The sequence below is a fragment of the Thalia democratica genome, chromosome 4 (genome assembly GCF_965202585.1).
Source record: "Thalia democratica chromosome 4, ktThaDemo2.hap1.1, whole genome shotgun sequence".
NCBI classification, from domain to species: Eukaryota; Metazoa; Chordata; class Thaliacea; order Salpida; family Salpidae; genus Thalia; species Thalia democratica.
The window spans coordinates 21734770-21741731 of NC_139168.1; positions in this window are offsets into that span (position 1 = coordinate 21734770).

Genomic DNA, 6962 nt, shown 5'->3' on the forward strand with positions numbered 1-6962 from the left:
GTACTCAACATAACTTATTTTCATTACTTGATTTAGTTTTATAAAACACTCTATTGGTTAGTGTAGAGAAAATGGGTTTTAAAAGTTTTGTATGTTTTAAGTTGAAAATATTGTGGTTACAAAAAATTTTTTACATTAAAGTGCAAAATATTACAGGCATTTAGGGAATATTTTTTTAAAGTTTTAAATAAAGCTTTTTCATCCATGCTTTAAGTCTATACAATTTCAGTGAAGGCCTTACAACTTTGTACATAACATTTTAAAGATTGTTTAAAAACTATTAAAAGGTTGTGTATAATCAAATATCAATTAAAAACTAAAATAACTATTATAAGTATATAAAACACATTTTTTTAATTAGAAGAAACTTTGTTGTTGTTATTATTTTTCATTGTTATTGTTTTTCTCATTAAGTGCATAGTGTGTAAATGTTACACAACTTATTTTTATATCATAATTTATAAAACACAACAATTTCTTTTAAATATATATTTATTTTTATATAAACTTCTTAAAGTGTTTCAACAAAAATATTGAAAACAAATAAAACGTAAATTTTTAGCATAAAATACCGATAAAGTTTAACGTAAAATTTTTTAGCTTATCACAATTTAACTTCTTTAAAAAAGTTGTGACCTATATTTTAAGTATTTTCATGTCTGCTATTAGTATTGTTTATATCGTTTTATAAATTAAACTAAAGTTAACTTTTTAGGTCTAAAAATGTTCTCTACAGCTATTTTTATTCTTTTAAATTTTTGGCTTAGACTGCATTTTAATTTTTATGATAATAGACAAGTTTTTGAGTACATTATGATATAAAAAAAATAAGTAAACACATAATTTAGTTAATTTTCGTATAACTTTCTTTTGCTGAATTTCATATTATTAATCGTTTAATTTCCTAAGGTTTGAAAGTTTAAAATCAAAAACGTATTTTTAGCTCGTAAGATATTGTAAAAGCGTGTGGTGTACGACAAGTAAACTGAAAGTTTTTATCGTACCCCAGGTCCTTAGACCAAACTTTTTAAGCGTTTTTTTTATCGTTTACTAAACAATATATGATACTTAATGCATAAAAACACAGTCAGACGTGCTAATAAATTGATCAACTTATAAACGTCATAAGTTAAGTTTAATTTTGAAGTGTAACAATTTTAAAGAAAAGCTTCCTCAAGAAAGGTGTTAAAACGTATAGTTTATTTTAACAGTTTATAAAATCGCATCTAAATATTTAATGACACAATTTACATTCAGAATTCTAAAATAGATAGTTCTATTAAAACTGATGATTACAGGACTTAAATTGTCTGTGTTAATTTTGATACCTCTAAAATGAGAAAATACAACAATGTATCTACTATTATGAATATTTTTTATAGAAATTGAATTAAAAACTGTAAATTTAGTGACCAAAAAAAAAACTTTTGATACAAACAATAAACAAAATTTTTACAACTGTAAATTTATTAAACCTAATATTTAAAAGACTTTAAAGCTAAAATGATATATATTAGAATATTGAAAACACTTTACATTAAAGTTAATACCATAGTATATTCAAGTAATAGATTGAATACATGTGATTTTTAATTTTCTTACATATTATGTTTTTGAACACATTAAATTCGTATTCACTAAATACTTTTTAGTTGCAAGATAAAATTACAAACACATTAAGTGTTTTGCATTGTACCGATGGTGTGGGAACTCTTAAAAATATTTTATTACGGGAATCATAAGTAATAAATGTTTTATTATTTTAGGGCGTGGGAATATTTTGTAAAAATAATGCACTTTAATAAGCTTTCCCACAATAAAATTATTTATTTGAGAGAACTCATGCGTTTTTTAATGCATATATAAGCAGTTTCGGTAGAGCATTCGGCGGTTATTGGTGTGCTTTAAGTTAAGATGCATTTCAAACATGTTAAATTTAAGATTTTTTCTTGATTAAGTTATTAGATACTTATTATAATTGTATTAAAATTTGTGTTTAAATATATTCCTAGTAAAGAGTGATGTAATTGTATCTTTGTGTTGTTTAGTTTATGTAAATAAAATATAAGTGTTGTTTTGATTGTTGTACTAATCTACTTTACTAATCTCTATTACCCTAATGACAGCTGTGTAGTAACGGGATAGCATATATACTATATTAAACAAGCATAAATTTTTAGTTTTATAATTTTTATTACGATTATATTATAGAGAAAATTCTTATATGAAACGATCATAAAAAATTCTATTTTACTTTAGATATATTTTATTCCGGGTTTTACCTAACATTTTAATAAGATACTATATGATAGAATATATGTGATATATGATAGAGTATATATGATCTATTATATAATAATAACAACGATGAGACAATGTACTAATACTGATTTATAAATCAGGACTAAAATTTTAAAAAGTTAAGGTTTGTTTTATCGTAAATTTAAATTAAACTTCAATGAAAAGATTCAGCAGTTTTATTTTAATTAGTATACGTATTTTCTTTATTGTATAGGGGATTGAAAACTTGTAACCAAAAGATTTCATGCATAACAGTTTAAGACAAACAGATTATTATATATTTCGTAAGATTAAAAGTTTTAACTTCTGTGGTTTTAGGTATGCTGGATTACGGTGCTAGTTTTATTGAAATTATAAAGCATAAACACGAAAATTTGTATTAACTTATACTTTTTAAGAACAATTTACTTGGAGCTGAATAGAGAACACAGTAAATGTAAAGATGAAATACTGTTAAGCATATGTTGTAAGAAAAAAACAAAGTAGTATTAAACATGTATTTAAGCTTTGATAATGTAAATTTTTACTACTATCAAATCTTTATCATCTATTTTGAAGTAATAACATTTTAAATAATATAACCAACGTTCAACTTTTATTCTATTTATTCTACAAAAAAGTCGAATCAGAAGACAGCAAAATAATACAAAAGTTGCAAAATCTTAGTTGCAAAAGAACATATTATTAATAGAAACTGTCAATAGACTTTTATTTGTAATATTGCTAAACTTTACAAATCGCTTAGTCCATGCTGATTAAAGCAGAGTCTAAAAAAGGGTTCAAAAAACTTTTCTCTTTCATTTTTCATAGAGTCACACAACCAACTGACGCAAGTGTTTGACTTAAAGTATTGTTTGATAATAGATTTTAAAAATCTCACGTTCCTTATATAGTTCCCCGTGCTTCCTTTTTTGTTGACGGACCTCAACAGCGATTCATAGAGGTCTTGCATGAACTCGCTGTCATAATGTCTTCCGCTTGGAAATGACGTCCCAGGTTGAACAGGTCTTACTGAACTTGTAGCAGTTGTGGCTCTTGTTTGTACTTCAGCAGGATTTGGTCTGTAAAACATAATTACTTATTTTTATTTCGTATATTCTCTTGGAAAATCCTTGTAAATATTGCATTAATTGGATACTAAATTTGTAAAATAAACAACTCAAGTAAAAAATCTTTAGTTTAAACTCGAAATTACACTTTCTAAACTAATTAATACAAAAACGCTACAAACCTCACTTGAGGGTTACCGGTTGGTCGAGACAATAATGCTAGCCTTAACATTTCTTCTAGAAGTTCAACTCTTCTTGAAAGCAATTCGTTTTCAGTGTTGCTGCCTGACGATTGACTAACATGCGAACCATTATTCACTGGCCTCCCAACATTGTTATTTGCAGCGCTGACCTCTGCAACCGCTGGTCTCGCAACACTTTCTTGGACAGCACTGTCATTTTCGATGCCCTCATCAATGGACATCCCGGAATAACTGGAGTCCAAAGACAGTGAATCTTCAGCAACTTCATCGGGTCTACGGAGCACTTGCTCATCAATACGTTCTGCTTGACTGGTCAAGCCATTCCTTTTGCTAAGAGCTTTCATTCTAGCTTTAAATTGTTTTTTGATACTAGCCATTGTTTTTTTATAAATTTTCGTTTCAATCGCTATAGCTCTTTCAATGCTGTTACCTGACGATTGGCTAACATGCGAACCATCAACTACTGCCCTCGCTTTTTTTGCAATTGGTAGTTGCCTTTCTGCTTTCTTTTTTGCCATGATTGTAACTTGTATGTTTGAAATTAATAAAGATTCTAATTATAATGATTATTTGTAATGTTGAGTTCATCTTAACAAAAAGCACCAATAAAAGTTAGTTTAAATTACGGAATACTACACTATTAAAGTAACAACACAAATACACTTTTGGTTTATTGTTTACTTTATATACTTGATTTACCTAATTTAAATCAAAAAATTATAAAAAAGATAGTTTGTTAAGATTGTTTAAATTAACTTCTAAAGACTGATGAATTTTCATATAGAACTTGACTTGGTTTGAAAATTTTTTCAATTCTTTGAACCTGAGCTTGCAAATTTTAAGAAAAAATTGATTAATGATCTTGTGTTATTTCTTAAAAATTGAGAATGTGAACATATCAAATGACCTATCAAAGGGTTAATAAAAGATTTGAAAAATGTTATTCCATAATTGAATCATAATTTATATGTTTACATTTGATATCTGAACTCAAAAAAGCAATAAATTGATATCTATACTATCATATAACTTTATGACTTAGATTACAAAACATTGCCTTTTGAATTTTTAGTGTTATCAATTAAAAATTTACTTAACTTGTAAAATATTTCTGACAACTATGAACTTTTGAGATCTGTATTTACATAAAAATTAATTAAAATAGATAGCCCTTTTATAAACACATCATAAATTTATAACTTTTCAAATTAACTTTTACCTGTAATCAGTGTTTGGCAACAACTTTAACTTTAATCTATTTATAACGTAAGGCAGCTCTAGTGCCTACTAATGTACATAGTTTAAAAAATTATTTAAAATCTTCTACGTGTGTATGCACTGCTTACAGTGCGAAAGTAATATTATTTAATTTTAATGTAATCTATTAATTTATTAAAATCAATTTTTTTTATTATCAATTAGTGCTATCAATCTTGTTTAAGTTGTGTTATGATATAACTTACAGAGACTACTTGGTTTCTTTTTAGTTATTTATTAAAAATAATACTTGAGTAAAAAACCAGCTTGTAGATAACAATTCTTTTAAATACGCGATTGTTTTAAATATAAAACTTGTTTTTTTTTTCATTTTCATTTGTCTTCTGCTTTAAAACGGAAAAGTTTTTATCTGAGATTTTCAGTTTAATATTGATAGATATTAAGTTCTTATTGTAACAATTACAACAAAGGTAATTGGTTTTTACACATACTATTAAACCAGTTTAAAACCTTTGTAATTAAGTACAGAATGTTTAAAAGTCCACAATACTTTATGACAGATTGTATAAAGTAATACTCAATTCCTTTTGACTTTTTTTAACAGTTTTAATAGTACAAGTATCTCAATCATACTGACACACAAATTGAACTAGTAAATACAGCTTTTAATTATAAACAAAAATAAATGCTCATCATACAAGTTCTTAAACGTAGTAAACAACGTTAAGTAAATTAAATAATCAAATTATTTATAATAACTAAAGTAGTACATGATAACTTATAATCGCGAAACAGATATAAGACAGGTTCAAAATAAGAATTTAAAACTTAAGTTAGAAACTTATGCATGATCGACAAACTGCTTTCTGCGGACTAATTGTGGCCCGAAAAGTAATTACTTTTTAGATGTAAAAATGTTTGTTTTGATAACTGTTAGAAATTTTACTTTATTAAAAAAAATTACGTTTATGCTCGAAATCTAATAAATTGCTTTACCATTATTTTCAGCTAATACGAAAATATTTTAGTTTTGTTTCATTCCTATAAAAACTTACTGCTACTGTCGTTAAATATGACTTATTTTATAAAATATTAAACTTTTGCCTACGTTAAACTTCTTAAATGGAATTTTTCCTTTTAAAAACATTTTGTGAAAAAACATCAGTGGTTTTAAATAAAAAACATCAAATAAATGTATTGACTTTTGTAACAAATGTATTAGGAAATTCGTTGGAAAAGTATTTACTTATTTTTCACTATTGTGTTACAACTTCAACTAATTGTGATACAATAATATAAATAAGTGTTAAATCCACAAAATATGATATTATCCTAAAAATAAAATGGTTAAAACTGATCAAACAAGCGTATACTACAATCTCGCAATAATCTGATAATGACTTAGACCTTGAGATGCGAACGATTTATCTGCGTAAGCTTTGTCGCAACAGTCACTAAAGTTTTTATGTTTTTTAGCCCTCTGTGTCAAATCTTAACAGCGGTTTTTTTTGCAATTCTGCTTGACTGATGAAACTATTAAAACAGAATTGGTCATTGGTTGTCTTGAATGTTGTTTTTTCTCGTGTGGTGAAGCTTTGTTATGTTTTATCTGTTTTATATAAGCTTTCACTTAACTTCCCCTAACCCTCTTTTAAGTTCGCTTTAGACTAATTGTATCATTTTAAAACACCAAGTTATTTAGTGAAAAATCGATGTTGTATAATAATAAACAGTATATTACAAAAATATGTTGTAATGATAATAATCATGTTTTTTTTTAAATACCACTTATTAAGTTAGTAAATTGAAGACTACTATTTAAGTTACGATGTAGTTTTGCTTTTTACTATTTTACTTTTAAATGAAACCATAGAGAAGATTTTAAAAAATATACCAGAAAATAAGATAGGAAGAAAATTTTGTCTAACATGCTGAAAATAGTTATTGGAGGTTTATTAAAACACAATAAGAGATTCAATATACAAATGATGGCGTGAGTATGGGTATTTCATTATCTCCCTGATTTTTTAGTATGGAAATTTTCAAAACAAATACTTAAAAATGAAAATAATCACGCCTTATATATTCGATCCTTTTCCTATTTAAAGAAACTATAACTAGCTCACTTGCTCAATTTTTTTTTTCGTCAAGAATGTTGCCGAGTTGACTTTTGTATAATTTAATTTATTTA